Source organism: Anas platyrhynchos, chromosome 2, assembly GCF_047663525.1.
Source record: "Anas platyrhynchos isolate ZD024472 breed Pekin duck chromosome 2, IASCAAS_PekinDuck_T2T, whole genome shotgun sequence".
Taxonomy (NCBI): domain Eukaryota; kingdom Metazoa; phylum Chordata; class Aves; order Anseriformes; family Anatidae; genus Anas; species Anas platyrhynchos.
The window spans coordinates 4,039,310-4,060,068 of NC_092588.1; the positions used below are offsets into that span (position 1 = coordinate 4,039,310).

The 20,759-nt window shown below is 43.5% G+C and overlaps 1 protein-coding gene across 3 annotated transcripts in view; it reads left to right on the forward strand.

Annotated features, from left to right (window-relative positions):
* Nucleotides 1-70: 70 nt before the first annotated feature.
* The window catches only part of PTK2 (protein tyrosine kinase 2), a 191,708-nt gene continuing 171,019 nt past the window's right edge, over nt 71-20,759 (forward strand). For 2 of the 3 annotated variants that reach the window (XM_072034273.1, XM_072034274.1), the window contains exons 1-2: nt 71-304; nt 14,406-14,464. The gene's annotated coding sequence lies outside the window, so the exon portion shown is untranslated. The remainder of the gene's footprint in view (nt 305-14,405; nt 14,465-20,759) is intronic. The other variant, XM_072034275.1, reaches the window with a different exon arrangement.

A 20,759-nucleotide genomic window follows, 5' to 3' on the forward strand; every position in this document is an offset into this window, starting at 1 on the left:
CCCGCGGCCATGTTAGTGCGGGGAGGGAGAGGGCAGCGGCGCATCCCATGGTGCAGCGCGCCGGGAGGGCGGGGGAGAGGCCTTGGGGTGGCCGGGGCAGGGGGAGAGGCAGGCAGCGGGTGGGGGGGGCAGGAGGGAGGAGGCTGCCGCCCGCCCCGCCGCGCAGAGCCACCGACAGCGGGGCCGGCAGGGCGATTTCACGGCTTTTTCTTCTTCTTCCTCCTCCTCTTCTTCTTCCTCCCCGCCTACTCGCTCGCCGCCCCTCCTCCGGGCCAGCTGGCCGGAGGCGGCTGCCCGCAGCGCGGTGAGTGCTGGAGGCTTTGGGGAGGGAGGTTGGGTGGGGGGGGGGACACCGCAAGCATAAGGGGCCAGGCGGCCTGAACTTACATAACGGGCCCTTGGGGGGGGGGGTGAGGAAGAGGAGGGAGGGGGAGGAAGGAGGAGATAACCCCCCCTTTTCCTTCCCCTTCTTGCCGCGCAGGGGGCGGCAGCGGCACCGGGGGGGGAGGGGGGGAAATGGAGACCCCCCCCTTTGGGGCGCCCATATCCACCCGTGGGGCACCCATAGCCGTCTATGGGGCACCCACACACCCTTTAGGGTCCCCCCAGACCCCTAGGGGGACCCCCACATCCCCAGACCCCCCCACACAGCTCCGGGAGCCCATAGCGGGGGGCTGCGGGCGAAGCCGCTTCCCTGCCCCGCTGGGCGGCGTGGAAGGGAAAAAGGGGCAAGGGGGAGAGGGGAGCTGCTGCATCGCCCTTCATTCCTTCTCCTTCCCTGCTTCTTCTCGCCCCCTGCCCCTTTTCCTCGCCCCCTTCCCTCCCTCCGTCGCCCAGGGCCGGTCCCGGCGGATGCTGCGGGACGCGGGGCCGGGCGGAGCGGGGCCGGTCCCTAAAGTAAACAAAGGGGAAGGGAAGGGAAAAGAAAGGGGAAAAATAGGAAGGGAGGAGGAAGAGGAGGGGGTGGTGGCCCCTTGGCCGCCCGGATCCCCCCCTTCGTCCCCACAAGGCGTGCTGGGGGAGCCCTGGTCGGAGAATGGGGTGGGAGCGTGGAGGTTTCTTTCTTCTCGGCTTTTTTTTTTTGTCTTTTGGGTTTGGTGCTTTTTGTTCCTTGCCTGCACCCTCTGGAGAGCAGGGTTAGGGCCAGGGAGGAGCGGTGGCTACCCCCTGATCCTGCACACGGGGTAGGATTTGGGGCAGGGAGCGGGGAGCGCCCCTCAGCCTTGCCTTGGGGGTCCGCCACACGCGTTGCGGCGGAGCCTTTGTGGCTCTCGGCGAATCTGGATTTCTTCCTTTTATTTTCCCTTTTGGTAAACCCGATTCTGCACTACACCAGCCATTGACTTCTGCAGCCGTAACCGAGTGTCTCTGCTCCGTTCCCGGGTCCCCTTTTGGGACGCACGCCGCACAAAGCCCATTCTCATCCATTCTCCCAAACTTCCTTTACTCATATGATGCTGTTTTGGGGCGGGGGGTTTGTCTATTTGATTTTTTTTTTTCCCCCCATTCTTCTCTTTCTGGCTGAAAGACTGCAGTTCGCCGTGTTGCTTCTGTGTCCAACAACTTGCCCTCGGTCTTGTCCAAGTGCCCTGGAAGCCGAGCGTGTCCCGCAGGCCCCGGCACCGCGGTCAGGCTGCTGCAGCGTCAGCCTCCAGCTCCGTTTTTGGCTGTTCGATGAGAATAATAGCGGTGCTGTAACACTGGCACCAAACAAAAAGTTCCCTTGAAGGGAGAAACGCTTGGGGATCCCTGCTGAAGTAAATGGGAAAAGTGGGATTTAATGGGCTAGCTTGAAAGTGGTGTTGTGATGCCCCTTAAAAATACAGATTATTTTAGTCTTTGGCTGTTTCAAAGTTTTTTTTTTTCTTTTTTTATTGTGCTAAGTGGAAAAGTCCCGCATTCCTCACGGCTAATCTGCCTTCAGCATCTCTGATTTTATGAAACCTGGGGTAAGGTCAAGAGCACAGCTGGACGGGAGCCAGCAAATCCGGTTACGTAGCCATCGAGAACAGTGTGTTATCTTATTGGTGTTGGCCCTGTCCAAATTTCCACCGCTTCCTTTCTCCACCCATCTCCTTTTTTGTTACCTCCAAATTCGGGCTGTTACCCCGCCACATCTCTGTTTGGGGACACCCTTGTCCCCGCAGTGGGATTTGTGGGATGAGGGCTACAGCCTTTGGATTTCTTAAAGCAGGGTTTGTAGCAGAGAGTTTGTAAAGAATTTGTACGTGTACATTTGAGGCTGGAGCTCATGGAATAAATTCAGTGGAGGCAAAATCTGGGGTATTATAAACAAAAAAAAAAAAAAAAGGAGGGAGGATGCACTTGGCTAGCTGCTGGAAAACATTTTATCTCACAGGACCGTAAACTTCTGGCTATTGAAAAAGAGGAAAATGGTCCAGAAACTAATCTGCCTTGTACATTTAAAACCTGTTTTTTATATATTGGTGTTGAGCTCAGATTGATGCTTGTATTGGTCGACCTTTTATCTTTGGGGAAGGTTGAAGTGTACGCATAAAAGGAAGATGGCATCGTGCTTATTTGTCAGAAGCTCTAAACTCTTCAGCTTTGGGTATTATTAAAAGTGTTACACGTGTGGAGGTGACATGGCAAAGGTAGTGTTGGTACTGGAGTACTTCATCCAGAAATCAACATTAGAATAGCGCTTTCGAGTGTGGAATTGGCTGAAATAGCCTCAAAAAACTGGTTTAGATTCTAGATATCGAGCGTAGTGATGCAACTCGGCTTCAAAGTAGTTGCTTGTTGTCGAAAGGGCTTTTTAAATATAATGGTTTACCACACGATGACTAACGCTTGAAAGGGGGAAACCTTGGTTTTGTGAATTCCACCCAGCTCTCAGATGTGGGGGGGGGATGATAGGCACGAAAAGAGGAGGAGTTCTTGGAAATGAAGTAGTGAGCCAGGTGGGTTTGATGGCTTAGCAGATTATTTTCTGTTTTGGATCCATAAATGTATTTTTTTTTTTTTTTTTTATGAAGAGGGAAAATCCAGAAACCGAGCATCTCTGGGAAACAAGAAGTTATTTCGTGCTGTTTGCATAACAAGATGCATTTTCTCCCCCTCGCAGTCACTGCAGTGCATAGCAGCACTGCCTGTAGGATGCTCCAACGCTCATGATGATAACAGCTTGTTCCCATCCTTCCTCTGCCTCAGGATTTGTGGAAAAGTCTCTTTCACTATGACAAAGAGCTTTCTGTGCTCTCCAAATGTGGTTTTGCAGCAACCCCATGTGCTTTATGTTCCTAAATCCCTGTGTATGCATTCACCTCTATGTTTTTGGCAGTACCTGCAGTGGTGTTTAAAAAAAAAAAGTAATGTTTTGCAGAATACTGGTAATGTATACATTCAAATGTTGTCTGGTTTTCATTTTGCATCATTTCTTGTCTTAATTAGAACATCTGCAGCCTTAAACATGATATAGGTGGCTGTGCACAGTGCCTCCAAGTTACTGTGTTCAGGATAAATGTCAGTAAATCACTAAAAGGTGTTTAACAAGGGTACTGTGAACTCATTTTCCTTTTCTTTTGTGCTCCAACTGGAATGGTAGTATTGAAATCTGGGGGTTTTATTTGCTTCTTACCAGTAAGCTTCGGATTTTTCCTTTCAGACAGCTTTCAATGAATGTGCAAGTGTGTGACTGATACCTGCTTCCATCACGTGAGGTTCCCAGCCTAAATCCATTTTACCTCTCATCTCATGCGAGTGTAGCTCTAATATTTTGAGCACCACTGCTGGGTAACTTGCAAACACAGACATATTGACTGAATTTCTTGAAAAGGTTTTAATTAGAGGCTGGGATTTAATAACTGCAACAAATTCTTGCTGTATCGTTTCCATCTCTTGGATGGAGTGACAGTAGAAATGATGTAAGAACGCTCTAAAGTTTTAAATGTATTTATTTAGCACTCAAACTTCAGTGATTCTTGTCTCCCTGAATGGTGACTTCCGTAGGATCGACATTTTGCTTTAAAATTGTCTGAAAAAAGCAGAACTAAACGCATGTTAGTGTAGGATTGGAGCTTGTAAATTGCTGGCTCTTTCAGGTGAGTCTCTTGGTGTGTGTAGGGCTGACATTCAGGAACCTCTGATGGCCAGTGTATTGCACCACAGTACTCAAACACTGGTTTCTCATGTCTGTTAGAAAGATGGGAAGGTGGAAGAACGAGAAACTCGGCTGAGAGCGTGATAATGGATAGCTGGCTTTAAGTAGCCTTTTAACGTAGGAGGGGGAGAGCTGCTGTGGATCTGAGCAAACAGCTTTCTGAAAGCTGTCTGTTCCTGTCACGTTTTCCCTCTTCAGGCAGTGGCTGATGGCTAATCAGATGAACTGCTGAAGCAAGTGTTTATTTAGGAACTGAGCATCTTTAAGACCTCAGGTTTGTACTGCAGGCTTAAACTTTCCTTTTTCCTCTCCTTTTCCTTCGTAAGTTTGTGGTATTTCTACCATGAAGGCTTCCTAAGGTGGTTTGCTGGTTGCTCAGCATTTAGGGTTCGGGATGCTCTACGTCTTGCTTCCAGCGTGGCTTTTGAGTAGGTCTTTGCAAATAGAAAGTGATTTTGTATTTAAAATAAATAAATACAAATCAGATGGCTTGGTTTGGTTTCCTCCACTTGTATTAGAGCAGCCCCAAGGGGCGGTTTGATTACCCCAGAGGGTTGTGCTGCGAGGTGTGTGAGCTACTAAAACCTACAAGGGGAGGTGTTGAAAGCTTCTTCAGAGGGATGTGTTGGTGGATGGAGGGAGATGATGCTGGAAACCACGTATATGGAAGAAATAATGTCTGAGCATAGTCGGAGGTGGGATGAGAGCCGCTGAAACTCACCCTGCTGGCTGACAGTCCTCGAAATTTGGAGACGCACAAGGAAGAAATGGGAGAACAGTCTCTGAAATCTGGTTTGTAAGGTTTGTTAGCAGTGTTTGTCGAGTAAAAAATCAAAATAGAAGAGGTAAATAAAAGCTGAAGGCTTTGTTAGAGAGCCTCTCATCATTCTCTTGTATCAATGTTAACCATGGGTACATCGAAGGCTTCCTCAGATCCGCAGCAGCCCACAGCTGAACTGATTAAAAAAAACCTCTCCTGTATCAGATTTCCTTTGTACCCTATGACTTCAAGACTTTTTTTCCCCTCTAACACTGTGCATTGGGTTACCTGGGTGTCTTTTCTTGTGCTCAGCACAGGAAGGGCATGAAAGATGCATCCAAATAATTGTGCAGATTCCTCCTGCACCGAAGCTTTGCTGCTTTTTTCCTTTGGCTGGGAAGGGGGACAGGCAAGCTCGGGACCGTTTTGTTTTGCTGCAGGACTCCAACTTCATACAGTGTCATACAGGTCAGATTAGAACTTTATCCTTTCCATTAATCTCGACCCTTTTCACCCTGTTGGAACTGTAATTCAACTCATTTTACAACCCTGGGCTAATTTCCTTCCTTTTAATCAGAAGAGCATGAGCACAAGGTGTGCATCGGTTGTCCAGGAGACAGCACTGGGAGCTCACACGTTCTTTGCCCTGCTCTCATGCTTGGTAAGTTGATCGAGCAGTACATTAGGAGGCATTAATGTGTAGGGGAGCATCCTTGAAGTGCTGCCCGTCTCGTTTCCATCCCAGATCGTAGAGGTTGGTGTGACAGAGCCAGAGCTGCTGGGAATGGTGAGGAAGAGGTCGGAGGGCTCAGCTGCCTGGTAGCTGCTCCTGCTTCCTGCTGCCATCCTGTTATTTTTATTTTTATTGTTTACCCTCGCATGAAAACGTGCAATTCCTGCTTTTGTTTTAATCTGTTTTGGGGGAGGGGAGCAGCGGCAGACCTCGTCAGGCTATTAAATGCCTTTGGAAGGCAGTGATCACTTTTCTTTTTGTCCCGTTAAAGTTCCTGGGAAGGATTTGAACCAGCAGATGGGATTTTTGTTTGTTTTGTTTTTGTTTTTGTTTTTTCTTTTTTGAGTGTAGGAAGGAGGAGCTCCTGCTCTTTCCTGTCGTCTTGCTGCTCAGATAGCGAATAATTTGATTGCAGGGGAGTAGCAGAAGTCTAATCTAGCAAAAGCTCCAAATGAGCCCAATGATTTATTCTGTGGATTTGAATGCATCTCCTTAACCAGGGACCGAGCTTCCTTCCTGCCTCTTTCTTAATGCTGCAGAGAGTTCACTGCTGTAAGCCACGGGACGTACAGCAGCCAGCAAGGTTCATCTACACTTCACATTTGATTTGCTGGAGATGCCTCAATAAACAGCTTCCAGACAAAATTAGTGAAGTACAGAAGGTACAGTACCAGACTTCTCATAAATCCCCATGTCTGATGATCTTGAAAAGAGAATTTCCTCTTACTGACTTCAGACAACTTCTTAAATTCTGTGAAATGCAGACTGAAAGCATATAGTCTGCTCCCATTCTCATGTTTTTACATAGGTGTGCGTTCGTGGTTTCCTTCTTTGTCCCTTTGTGGGCTGGTTTAGGGGACTGGTGCCTGCTTTTTCTCCAGTAGATTTTAAGTACATAAAGGGGAAAAATGAAGTTAGTGTTTTAAAGGAGCACAGTTCCTTTTCATTCCTGTTCAGCTCACCAAGCTGCCTCCCAACTTTTTATTTCTCCCATTTCTAAGACGCTTTTCTTCAGGCAGAAATGCCTTTTGCTCAGGGCTGAACGCTCTCGTGGTCCTTTTATGCCCGCTTTTATTTCAGGTTTTAGTAGTCTCCTTCATCCTGTTTGCTGTTCCTCACTGAAGCTCCGTTGTAGCAGCAGCTGCTGAAGGCAGGGATATTTCTTCACAGTCAATCTGATGATCTAGGCAGTGGTGTACGAAAGAAACGTCTGCAACAGGTACCTCCAGAGCTGCTTGAACATACTCTGTGTAGAGATTTAAACTCAGTACATGTTTTGTTTTGCTTTAGCCCTTATCTCCCTTTCCTCGTGCCCTCCCCTGGCCAGTTCCAGAACGTGAGCGAGGTGTTCTTGTGTTCTTGCCAGTGCTTGCTAAGGCTCCTGATAGCGCTGCTTTTGCTAACCACTGGTGGAAGGAGATAGCAAGCACTGATAAAACCACAGCACTAAAAGTCAGGAGGTGAGATTTTTTTTTTTTCTCTGCCTCTTCTCTGGCTTATTTTTTTTTCTTCTGATGTTGGCTGAACGGATTGAATTTCTGTGCTGTTGTTTGTTCCTGTTTAAAATAAGGGTGCTGCTACGCTCCAACTTCGTCTGCTGGCATATAAACTCATGGTGATTCTGGAGTGCTTTCTGTAAGAGGGGTTGAAGTACCCCTCACCATGAATTTGGGTGAAAGCTGGTCAGTTAAGGTGCTTTTACTGCTTGGCAAGAGCCCTGACATGGCCCTCTCAATAAATTCACGTTTGTCAGTGTACTTGTTAACCTTCCACAATGCCTGACTTAGAACCACTTTGTGTTTTATTTAACAAATACGAACAAAAGCAGGTTGATATTACATATATGGGGAGAAAAAAAAAGACAACACAAGTTGGAGGGCTTTAATCTCAAAGCTCTATATTAACTTTTTAAACTGGATTTTTCTATTGCTAGCTTTCAGCCAGGAAACCTTTGCGTGCTGACTTGTAAGTTTCTGTTGCTCTCAGTAAAGTTTTTTGTTTTTTTTTTTTTTTTTTCCCAAATATTACAAGTCATAGTTTCTGTTCTCACCCTTCTGTTAACAGCACCATTACAGGAATGTTGTTAATGGAGAAGTAACTCTGATTTTCATCAGTTCTCATTTTCTACATCAGGCTTAAGCACCATATTCTAGGGGTTTCTAGTTCCCAGTTGGTTTATGAACCATCTTTTCATTTTCATTTTAGTTTATAAAAATCAGGAAGCTGGCTATTTTCTCTACTTGTTTTGGTGCCTCTCTCCTCCTCTGAGTGCATTCTGAATTTTGTTGTTCAAGTGTCCACTTCAAGTATGCTTTTTGAGTTCTGCAAAAGCCAAGTGAGCCTGGATGTGTGTTAGTTCTCAGTTTATCACCTTTTTTTGTAGCGTGGCAAAGACAGACATGCTCTCCTGTGATGTCTCAAGGGCTGAACACTTGGAATAATCAACCAGCCAAATCCAATATTGGTGGGATTGAGGGAAAATGCTTTGTTCATTTGGGGCATTGTGCAGCAAGAAAGGGTTTTCCTCCCTTTTGGATGCCTTCAGTAGCTGATCAGATAGCTGAAGTGTAAGATGTATAAAAACGGAACAGAATAAGGTGTTGATGCTTTCTCTCCTTGTATTCTAAAGCTATTCCCATGCATTAGCATTGGAATAGATTAGGGAGCAGGCTCTTGTCACTGATGGTATCGAAGAACAAACTGGGCACCTGTCAGAAAGGAGATGCCATTTATCCCTACCTCAGGAGCAGCAGATTGACAAGACACACTCAAGTCCCTGATTTTGCTGACAGTAGTAGGTAAAGAACACAGGGTTTGTTATTTCCATGTTTACACTGGTGGTCGATGTAGTTGACAGTAACCCCAGCAACTCAGCTTTCTCTGAGCTCTTTAGCAAGTCTTCTCCTGCCACTTTGCAGCTTTGGGGTAGAATTGTTGTAGCAAAGCATCTTATGTTTTCGTTGTGCAGTGCTGTTCTCAGAGCTCAGAAGAAGGAGAGAAAATCCCTTCCATAAATGAAATGGTCATGCTTTTCTGTAAATGCATGTGTCACCTGGATATGGCTGGAAAAACAGAACTGCAAACTGGTTACTGACCCCACAACAATCAGCTTACTTTGGTTGTACCTTTACAAATTCCTGGAAAGTGCAAGCACCAGGCTGCTAAACCGCAGGAGCAATCAGTAGAGTGCTCTTGGACAGTTTCTCTCATTCTTTTTGGTATTGTGCTTTATTTAATGAGTAAATTTTATTGCATACTAATAAACTGAGTCTTTATTTCAGAAGAGTAGTCTGGAAACCCTGAACACTTCATCTTTCACTCCTTAATGCGATGGCTTGCATTTTGAAGTTGTACCAGTAGGCTTCCTCTTAATTGTAACTTATGTGAATCTGTTTTAAAGCAAGTCAAAATATTTCCCGGCATTTTGTCAAGGAAGGAGCAAGGAACTGCTGAGATTGGGAAACAGAATGAAGTGATCCTTTTAGTGCAAGTGTGTAGAGATAAACTGCAGCACGGTCTGCGTGCTGTCTGTATTTGCTACAGCCTTTGCTGGAAACTGTAGTGATGGCACATTAGAAGTGTTCCTCGTGAAAATAAAGAGTAAGTTCATTGATCTAATAGATTTTTGAACCTGAAGTTGAAATTTAGAGGTGGAATCTGCATGAATTACTCTTCTAGTGCTACACCTGAGCTTTCAGGGAGCCTTCAAACTAAGGAGCAGAGCTCAACGTGTTCCCTTGTGTGATGCATGGCCCAGTGATCTGGCAGGGATTTCAACAATAAAAAGGTGACCTGGAGCCAAGGGGAAGCCTCTTCCTAATCATTTGTATTAAGTTCTGCTTAGTCGACTTATAAAAGCACCCAGTAACGCTGAATCTTCATTATTAGGGCAATCTAATATTAATTTCTGATTTACATGGGCTTGTTTATCGTTGCATTTGTAAGCTGTGTGATTTTGGGGTGGGGGAATATCACCTCCAAAGAGGAGGAGAAATAGTGCTGCAGTATATTCCATAATGATAAAGTGTTTTGGGTATATTAATTAGGCAATATTCAGAAAAAATAGATTTCTACAAGTGAATCGTATTCTTCTTATTTCTATTTTTAAGGCACAGATTAAGGATTGATGTTAAGAGAAATGGTGTGGGGGAATATGGCGTTTGTTTCTGCTGTGGGAATATTCTGACTCGTTTCTTGGTGGCTTTGTGAATATTAGATGGAGTTTCTTACTCGTATTTCTTAGGTTGTGGAAGGAAACAATGGAGTCATTGCTCCTATAAAACTTAATCGAAGAGTGGAGTTGAAAGAAGGAGGGGGTTATAACACCCAATGTGCCTCTCTTCCATCCCCTGCCCAGGGTTTGTGCCTGTACTTTTAATTAGATAAGAAATGAGCTTTAGTTTTCTGCCTATCATTACCTTCTTCCCTGAAGTTCATTACCTCCACGAAATAAAGAAATGCTCTTGATTTATTAAGGAGATCAGACGCTGTTTGAAGGCGATGCTGTGCAGCACAGAAGATGAACTCTCCGACGAGGATTTAAATGAAAGTTTAGCTGTGGCACAGGCTACAAAGCCTCCACTGATTCAGCTTTAGAAGGGGGTGAGCTCCTTTGTGCTGCTCGTCTCGTGCTGTTCGGGGCTTCCAGCAGCTGGGTTTGTGCCTTGCTCTGCTTTCAGTGAAAGAGGAGAGGCAATTTGTAGGACAGGAGTGTATATCACTGGCTTCGTTTTACAACTGAATCAGCTTTTTCTTCCCTTAAAGGCAAACAAAACCTTTCAACTGCTTCATAATCTGAGCAGAGCATTGAGCGCAGGAGCTTCCCTTCCTAGGAAACAAACTTTGGAGTTCTGTAACGTATTTATCTTTTTTTTTTTTTTTTTTTTTTTTTTTTTTTTTTTTGAAGATAAATGGGGATTGCATTGAGATCCTTCCTCTCAAGCCTTTCAAAGTCTGTTGCAAAAGGAATTGCGCCGTAGCTGGAAGGGGGAACAGGAGCATTGGTTGTACTCCAGCAAGGAAAAGGTCAGAGAGCAGAGGGTGAGGGCTGCAGCAAGTTAGGAAAATAAATGCACGTAAAGCCCGTGGGCTTTGATCCCTTCCTCTTGAAGCTGTTAATATGCATGGCTGATGTGTGATGGCTCTTAGGGATGAGAGCCGACAGCAGGTATGGGCTCCTTTGGTTTGTGGCAGCTTTAATACGCCGGGATGTGAGTTCTCACTCAAGTTTGCCCTTTGTCCCCCAAATAAAGGCTCTGATGAGCTGGTGTGTGTCTGTGCTGAGCTGCTGGTGGTGGGGCTGAGTGGCCGCAGCACCACGTCCTGTGCTGACACGCTTTGGGTCCAACGAGTCCACTCCAAATCCTCGTGAAGGACTGGATTCTGCTGCCCGAGCCACAAACAGCATGAAGATCAAGTTAGTGCTTGTACCTTGTACACCAATTACCCTGAAACACAAATTCTTTTGCTGCTCCAGGCAGGTCCATTGCCCTTACTGCTCCAGGCGTGGAGGGGCTGTGCATGTACAGCTGTTTGCACAAAGTCCAGGAGAGCATCTAAAAACCCGTATGTACCATATAACTAGCAAGAATAATATCACAAAACTATGATAAAAAAGACTCATCTCTAATAAAAAAAAGACTGATCTTTAATAAAGCAAGTATTCCTTGTGTCCAGAAATCGGCGTTGCTGCTCTTTCCTTGCGCTGGCATAGCTCTTGAAATCTTTTCCATTTGGCACGATTGTTTGTGGAGCTGTCCTGTAACTTAGAGTAGTGCCAAACAGCATCATCAGAGACCAGCTCTGATTGTTGTAAGGCTATAAATGCTTTATGTATAAGGATAAAAAAATGTGGCATCGTGCCAAAATTTGCCTTGCTGTTGCAGATCAGAGGTAGAAGGAGAGAGAAATCAGGGATGCTGGTCGGTAGTGGTCCATCATTAGTTTTGTCAGGCTTGGGCTAATGGGTTGTAGGAAGGTTCAAGGAAGCATAAGGGTTGAATTCCGCACCTGAAAGATGTTTTTAAGACTTTTTTCCTTGGATGTTACCAATTAGTTTATTTTTAGTAGTGTGTTTGGTCAAGAGGTTGAGCTGGAGAGAGACTGGCGGACAAAACGTAAAGTTTCAGGCAGGGCATTTGGAGGTTTAGATCCCCAAATAAGATGAAATTTTAATTGAAAAAGCAGGTTGAATTGTGGGTGTTTTTAAAGAGGTAAGACAGTAGTAGATAAAACATTAAAAAAAAAAAAAAAAGTAGGGAAGCAAAAGTGGAGCAAATGGAAGACTTTCAGCCAGTTGGAAGAAGTGTAAAAGGAAATGGTTTTCCACCCAAAACAAATGTGTTAATGATTAAATATCGTCAGTTTATTGAGAGTCTTCCCCTGGGGAGAAAGGCAGAGAAATTCCCAAATCATGGAAAGTTCTGTCCTAATATTTTCACAGCAGATATATTTGCCGTGCTTTTATTTTGTTTTAAGGAGACCATTTTGGTAAAATTCATGGGTTCTCTTTTAAAGTTGAAATAGAAGCGCTGCATTTCCATCAACCCAAACCACTTTTAAGTCTCATATTGGCCACTTGAGGAGTTTTCAGTGTTTATCCCAGCCAGAATGAGACTGAGGGACACTTTTAAAAAGACTTACAACTGGTGGAAGCTGAGTTGAGCACAGCAGAGATCTCATCACCTCTTGCTTCCTAAAGCAAAGCAGTGTACGAAGCAGACCAGTAAGCAGCAGTGACAGTAGAAAATCAATGGGATAACCTGTGTGGAGAGTCTGGTATGCTCGTAAGTGTCTACGTTTATTGATGCCTAAGCAATTAAAATGATATTTTTCTGGTATTTGCGTTCGGTGCATTTTTGAGGATGTTTGTGAGCACCTCCCAAGCATTACACACGATTCTTTTAACAAATGCTTTACGGATACCGTTGACGTAATTTCCCAGAGCAGAGAAAGGTCATTACTATCAGCCTTGGAAGTTAAAAGTAGCTTTTGCCATATTGGAGAGAGTCTTTCTTAAAGCAAATCAATACTTGCACGGGCTTCTCAGTCTGCGAAACAGTCTCGTGAGGAATTTCCCTTTTCGTAAAGGATGTAAAAAACTTGTCGTGATGTCACTCCCATTGTGTTCGTCGTTGGTGTTCCCACAACTTGTCTCAAATCATGACTAATTCCCTAAAAATACTCCGGGCAGACACGAGGCTGAGGAAAGCTGTCGTTTGCCACTCAGTCTGGAGGAGATGATGGGGCAGCTGGCTGCCTCGACGGATTCTGTGCTGACTTTAAAGTTGGTGTTTGGGGGTAGCTGGTTCCTGTTATGCTCTTGCTGGGGGAAAAACAGGTGCTAGGAGTAGGTGAGTAGGGGTTTCGCTTCAGCTGTTTAATGGGTAGGGGGTGAGAATCTGTGAAAGGGAAGGAACATCTCCCCTCTGCCATCCTCATACCAGGTGAGACGCCTTTCCTGGGGAAATGCTGCATCAGAAGGAGCAAAAATGTGAGTTGCACCAGGCACATTTTGCATCACTGCACGTAGTCAGCACACTGCTGGGTTTACACCGGCCTGGCCATGTTCCCTATTCCCTCGTGGCAGCTTCTTGCTTAATTTTTAACATAGGCACACCAGTTTTGTGGGGAAAGGTTAAAATTCAGACCTGGGTTCTGCAAAGTGCTCTCAGCCAGCACGTGTAAATGGGGCGAGGAAGAGGTAGCACATCTTGCTCTCCCTTACCATGCATGCGTCAAGACACTGAAATTCTTCTGGCTGTTCGTGTAGAAACTGCAAGTAGTTTGATTTTCTCATTTTTTTTCAATTTATTATATCATAGATTACTACTTGAAGGGGGATTTGTGTGCTGTTTTCTTATTTAAAAAAAAAAATGCAAGCTCCTTTGCAGTCTCTTTTTAGTGTTTTTTTTTGTTGTGCGTTAGTTTGTCTTGTGGAAATCTTTCGGTGGCCTTTGTGTGTGAAATAGCCTAAGTAGCTAAGGTGAATAAAGGTTCAGAAACAGTCCTTAAAAATTGATTTCTCTCTGCTCAATACCGCCGTTGTCCCTGCAGCACGCGTTCCTTCAAAAGGCAAAAGAGCAAAAACAACCAGCAAAACAGAAAAAAAAAAAAACCTCTGCAGATTACTCAGCTTCAAGGAGTTCTTTCAGTTTAAGCATTTCCTTTAAGAAAAAAAAAGTTCTTTCTGGACAGATGTGTATTTTGAGCTGTATCTGCGTGTATTCATTACTTCAGCTAAAAAATGGCTTGGCTGTCCCGTGATGCACATACCCTGGGGCAATAAATGCTTTTCACTAGGTCCTCCCCCACGTGCTTTTTTCTTTCAGGAAAGCACTCCTTAATTCTAGATTTGGATGCTGTTGTGTTTTTTTTTTTTTTTTTATATCACTGATCAAAATTTTTAGTACTTGCTGCTTTGTTTTTACCGTTCAATGCGTGTTAGCTAGATTAAAAGTTCACTTCAGAATCCTTTAACCCCTTCCACTCCTCAAAATATCAACGCCATCCAATTAATTAAGTTCTGAATGTATGAAACCTACGAGGTGTCTGTTTTCAGTTCAAATGTAAGCCTCCTGGCTTCTCCCACTGTATTTTTGGGGTCTTCCTAAGGGCTTGCAGGTGAATAACTTGTGATGCAGGGTACCTACTCTTCTCCATTTCAGTGGAGAATTAAATTATCTTGTCCTCATACAAGATCATCACTTAGCTGTGTTCTGCTTCTATGGGATATTTGTCTGCTTTGATGTTAAGGAGATAACCTAATCAACTCTAAATGTTCGTTTCAGATTTCATGTTTCATCTTACGTTGAGCACCTACTGCTGAGAGCTGGAAAGTCTACTTAAGGTAGGTAGAACAACTCATGATTTTCCTCTTACAAGGCTGTATGGTGGATAAAATGCTCCAAGTTGAGTCTTTTTTGTTCTTCTGGTTTTGTTATTCTCCTGTAATTATTGCTGAAAATCTTGATTTTTGAACAGTCGCATTAAATAGAGTTTCTTGGTGTGTTTCTTTACATGAGTCTTTTAAAACTGGCCTTACTCTGACTTCCTGATGGCCCCTATGTACTCTTTCCATTCAGCCTGAGTACCGAGATATAGGCGTGCACAGGAATTTATTGTGCTTGGGAGGAATTTGTAAGGTGTCTTCTCACCTACCACAATTGCTTAGCTGGAAATTGGCTGGCCAGACTGACGTCCTGGCTCTGGAACAAAATGGTAATGGTTTTATGTTATTTTCTGTAGTAGATAAAAGCTTGTCTTAGGCAAAATCTTCACTGTAGGGGGACTTGACCTAATCTTAAGTAGTTGGGCTATAAGCAGGAGCAGAGAATTTGGGTAAGCACAGTATTCATTGTACTGGAAGACTCTTTTTTTTATAAAAAAAAAAAAAAAAAAAGTTTTTGGTTCCTTCTGATTTGCCTTTCCCAAAGTCAATGGTTATGTTTGCAAACTTCAATTTTATTACTCAGTGTACTTGGAGTTTTTCTGACTTCTGCTTTTATGCTGCTGACATGTGTGGATGTTTAGAATATTCGTTCATCTGAATGCAGCTAGAAGAATTTGCTGGATCCATTTTTAATTTTTTCCATGATTGCTTTCTCCAGCGTTCTCTGTAGTTGCTGCTTTGTGAGCTTGCATTACAAGATTTATATTTATTTCCTGTAGCTGAGGCTTTGGCACATAACAAAACTCATCTCTAGCCACTTCAGGAGCACTTGTGTATAATTTCTTGATATGGAGAACCTTCTTTAAAAATTATATCACCTGTTTTAGACAAGATTAGTATTCTCCTTGCTTGGGCTAGAATGCACTTGGTAGCAAAGGAGATGTGGCTAGCATTTTACATGGACTAAGTCCCTAGGAGACTTCAGATTTACCTTGCAGTTCAACTGGTGCATTGCTTCTGGTGTATAAAATGCTCTCCTGGATCTCTGTATTTTCATCTTTGGGAAACAGAGGGTCACTTATGGTCTCATGACTGTCTAAATTCGTAGTCGTAGATATCTTTAATCTTCAGTAACTTTTTTTTTGCATAATTTGTTATTCCATGAGCGGTGTGCATGCTAGCCTTTCTTAAATTTTTAAGTTGATGGTGACTAATTACTTCTTTCTAATTCATTCCTTCCCTCTTCTGGTTGGGAATGCTGCTTGTATGTACTTACAATTAGTGGATGGAATTCCTTGGGGAAAAAACTTTCATTGCTCCAAAGGATAAATGGAATAGCTTAAAAACTAACAAGTCTCAGTTTTGTCACTTAAACTGGAAAAACGTGAAACACTTTAGTTTGGGGAAAAATAATTAAAAAAAAAAAAAAGGCATCTCCACTTGTACTTTCTTTCAATTAAGACCAAAATTTGTTGTCTTAATATATAAAGCTGAATCTGAATTATGGTTCAGAAGGAATTCCAGACATAACTTTTTTTTTTTTTAACATGAGAGATTGGTAATATGGGAAACACAGAAAACAAAGGGGAGGGGCTCACAAAACAGGGCACCCACCTCTTGAGTGTATCAGCCCTGTGATTTCAGGTTTTCTTACCCCTCTTCCTTTTGTTTGACCTTTTAAAAGGAACAGCTACTACTGTCGTGATGTCACGGGCAAAAAGCACACTTGTATGTTTTGTGAACCGAAGCCATTTGTTCTTTGGAATACATAGTCTGTAAAGGATTGAAGTGAGTCATATCCTGGTAAAACCATGACAACTAAGTATTTATGAGTTTGTTAGGTAAATAACTTGCAGTACCTTCCTAGATAAGGCTCGAGAGGAAAGCAGCCCTGTGAATAACAAGGTTTTGAAGTGTAATGGCAAGTTAAGTATAAGAAAAAAACAGCAAGAGATATTAAATGTAAATTGCAAGTATTTCTGATTCGTGAGGTTAACACTGAAGTATGTGTGTTTGTTTCCTGGCTGGGGATTTGCTAGGAGGAAGAGATTAGCACTCCTTACTTCTTGGAAATGTGTTATATGTGCAAATACTGCAGTGACACTTCCAGTACCGGATCTCCTGCTATGTTAAAGACCATTACTGTGAGCTGTATATTGAAATTGTCAGAATTTAAGCTCCTACCGTGTTCCATGATAGTCTTTACGTACACAATCATGCATTTTGTTCCACACCTCATTTGGTACCCCAACATATTTTGTCTGTTTTCTGCAGTTTTTGAGCCCTTCTCTGACAGAATGGATTTTTTTTTGTGCTAAATTTGCAGTGGCAGTGTCTGCTTTACCCTTTCATTTTACATCCTGGTTAGTACATGTGCTGGATGGAGTCACAGAATTTAGGATCACATAATTTGATTTTCTCTCCCTTCTCAGACATGCGTTTTTTTGTTGTTGTAGCACTTAAAATTTGCATTCAAAGCAGATCTCACTGACTTGAATAGCACCTGAGAGTACTTGTCAGTTCTGTATTTAACCCCCAGGGTATCAAGGCATGTGTCTGAAAGAGAAACACGTGGTGACTGTGGAAAGCTGAACCAAATGATTCTGTTAACATCATCCAGAAACCTGAATGTGCAGATGACACTAATTGCTTCAGCTCGTGAAGCTTTGTCTTCTTCCTGATGCTCATTATTTACTCGGATTATTTATTAGCAAATGTAGAAGATGTGTATCAAGGAGGAGGGATTATGAGCAGCAGTTTGGCTTTATAACTGGTTTATGCCTCAGGCAAGTCTTCATGCACTGAATTGGCACGGGTATGGGTTTATATTGTGTGTTCCTTTCCAAAGATGATGGACAGCCAGTGGCAGTAGGTGGTGCTAGCACTTCCACCTAAAAAGCAACTCAAAAAATGTTCTCCTGATTATATCCCTACTGCAAGTGGCACTGGATGCTTTCCAGCTTTCAAATTTTTTTACCTTAATTTGAATTAAACTAGTATTTGATAAGCAACCTTGTTGTACCTTTCATGTTATTCATTTAAAAGCAGTGTGGTAGACTGATAAATAAGGATTCTTAGTTATTTCCTGCAGTAAGAAACGTTTCTCTTATAAAATCTAAATATATCCACGTTTTCTCTATATTTTAGGTGTTTTGCTTTGGAATTGTGTTCTAATTTGTAGAATTAAAGAATCCCTTCTTGATATAAAAGCTGCTTCCAAAGATTTCAGTTTGCAGCTCAAGCTCTAAGGAATAACCACATCATTTAAGTGTCAAGGTAATTAATTAATGTATAGTGCTTCGAGCCAATAACACCTATGTGCTTATAGCTCCTCCTGGCTTCCGAAAGTGGAATTTTGCTGGGTTCGCTGTTTGATTCTGGGGCCATTGAAGAAAGATTTAGTCTTCCACTAAGTTTGTAGTCAACTTTGAACTCTTCCAAGCGGGCTGGGTTCACAAGTGCTTGAGTTGACTGGTGGTGTGGTGCAGAAAGTGTTCTTCTCTCTGGCTGGATCCTTTTTGTTCTTGATCCATATTGGCAGATGTCATTAAAGCCCTCACTATGCACAGCGTTGAAAGCAATGACCTTGAATTTAACAAACACGATCCATGCTGTGTGATGCTTAATGCCTTCCTCGTCTCTCTCTCCAAGCCTTTGCTCAGGGTTGCTGCTGTTCATGAGTGTGTCCCCAGAGCAACTGTTGTTTTATACATGGAAGTAAGTGGGCTGGGAGGAAATAAATTTAAGTGCTTTCTCCTTAGTTGGCTCATCCCTCAGCCTGTCTGGATTACCTGGGAATACATTACCAAGGTAGAATGAAGTAGGGTTTTTCATCTTCCCTCTGGAGGTGCCAAAAGGTCTTCAGGACACCAAAACGAATGGTTTGTTTTGCCTGCTAGCTCTTCTGCTAAGTGTGAGGAGGGAAGTATGCAGCAGAAAATAATGCTTGTGAGTCTATAAATAGTATTCCTTTGTAGCACAACTTGGATGGATCTGTAGGAGTACATCCTGACAATGCCAGGAATAGCCTTGTAACGCTGCTGTTGTAACTTTCCAGACTGTTTAAATTACAGATTTCCGAATGACTGACTTGGTTAAACATCCATCAGGGCATCAGCCTGTCCACTGCAGCACTATTTCAGCTTGGAAATGCCGAGACCTTTTTCACAAAATAAACGCTGAAACCTCTTCACGGAATAAATGCTGCTGCTTGTCTTGGGGCCACTAATTTTTTCTTAATCCAAGCCCTTCAAGTAAGTACCTGTCTGGATTTGTGTAACCACACTGACCTGCTCACATCAGGCAGAGTATCTGAAGTCAAGCGTGCCTGCACAAGTTTTTCAGAGTGACTCCAGTGCTTAGCTATTGTGGCAGCAGGCTCCTATTTGTACTTGTAATGAAGGTGGATGTAATCCATTTCCTTGTCTTAAAAGGCAAAGTAATTCTGGTCCCCTCTGGTTATTCTGCTCCACCCCAGTAGTGTATTTACCACTTCTCTGAAAATAGATGTGTCACTCTTGGGGATGCAGTAAGGTTTGCTGTAGTTGTTTCTGTGAGAACACTTACCTAGCTGATCATGTCTAATTGCCCTTTGATACTGTTTTTGGCTGAAGAGGTTAAAAATCTGTACTGGCTGTTACTTGCTGCAGGAAATGCCCCGGGCTGACACTGGTCTAGGAAAGCTTCTGAAAGCAGCAGGATATTCTGAGTCATTGGCTCAGACATTCTTGGACAAACTAATGATGATGTGCTTTGCATTGCTGGTTGGTGGACTTTAACCCTACAGGATGTCCAAGCTTCAAACATTCAGTGGATCAACTCGGCATCAGGCTTTGAGCGCACCTTGGATAGTGTGCTTGTAAAAAGAAAACTTGAAGAATTTTGGAAAGCATCAAAAAGACCCGAATTCAAACCAGACTGTAATCTTTCCAAGGCTTGAAAATATCTGTTTTAACCTATAAACTTAGTTTGGCATGCCAGGCTTCCCGTTGCCTTTCCTGGTACTGTTTGTGAATGGTTTAGCATCTGGAGTTGTAGTTGCAGCACAAAGGGTAACGAGTGTCCTCTACCAAATACAAGGGAAGGAAAACTAGTGGACACAAACGTACTGACAAGTCATAAAATACTGTGTGATGGGACAAACACTGGTTAGCTTGATAGGCAGCAGGCCCAGCAAGTGGCAAGCCAGGGATTTGGTTGTAGACTTGGTAGTAAAGGAAAAATCTATGTTATTTCCTGGCAGATGCTCTTGGAGAGCTCCTCTGACTAGAAGCAGGCTTGAGTATGCTTCTTGAGATGTGTGTCTTAGCAGTGCCCGAGATGCTGAGAATTTCATCCTTCAAGATACCCAGGGTTTATAAATATTGCGCAGTGCTGGACATGGAAACTGGACCCAGTGTTCTAGCCAAATCCTTATCAGCGTTGTATAAATTGAAGCCTTTCCTCATGAAAAAGGCATCCCTTTTTCTTAAGTCCTAGAGTAGTAGTTGACTCTCATTTTTCCACCTTCCCTCAGTAGTTGCACTGTTTTTTGTTCGTTTTTTATTAACTGAAACCCCCAGATTATGTTCCATGGAATTACTGTCCTGCTGGTGATCTCATTTTGGATATGCATGGTTTGCTATTCCTACCTAGGTGAAAATTATGTCCTCTCATGTGTCTGTAAGACACAAAACCGTTATAAGTGAACAGCCAGTTTCTTTCAAATTCAGTGAATCCTTTCAAATCAGCCTGACTCCCCTTCATGGCTAGGAACGTGAAGATAACTTTGATAATTCTCATATTTCTTCGGGACTTTGAGTTTCCTAATTCTTCCTAATAATGCATCCTAATTCTTTGGCTGGTAGTTTCTTGTGAAACAAAATGCCTTGAGTTTTGGGCTTGTTCAGCCTGGAGAAGAGGAGGCTCAGGGGCGACCTTATCGCTCTCTACAGATACCTTAAAGGAGGCTGTAGAGAGGTGGGGGTTGGCCTGTTCTCCCACGTGCCTGGTGACAGGACGAGGGGGAACGGGCTAAAGTTGCACCAGGGGAGTTTTAGGTTAGTTGTTAGGAAGAGCTTCTTTACTGAAAGGGTTGTGAGGCATTGGAACAGGCTGCCCAGGGAGGTGGTGGAGTCACCATCCCTGGAAGTCTTCAAAAGACGTTTAGATGTAGAGCTTAGGGATATGGTTTAGTGGGGACTGTTCGTGTTAGGTTAGAGGTTGGACTCGATGATCTTGAGGTCTCTTCCAACCTAGAAATTCTGTGATTCTG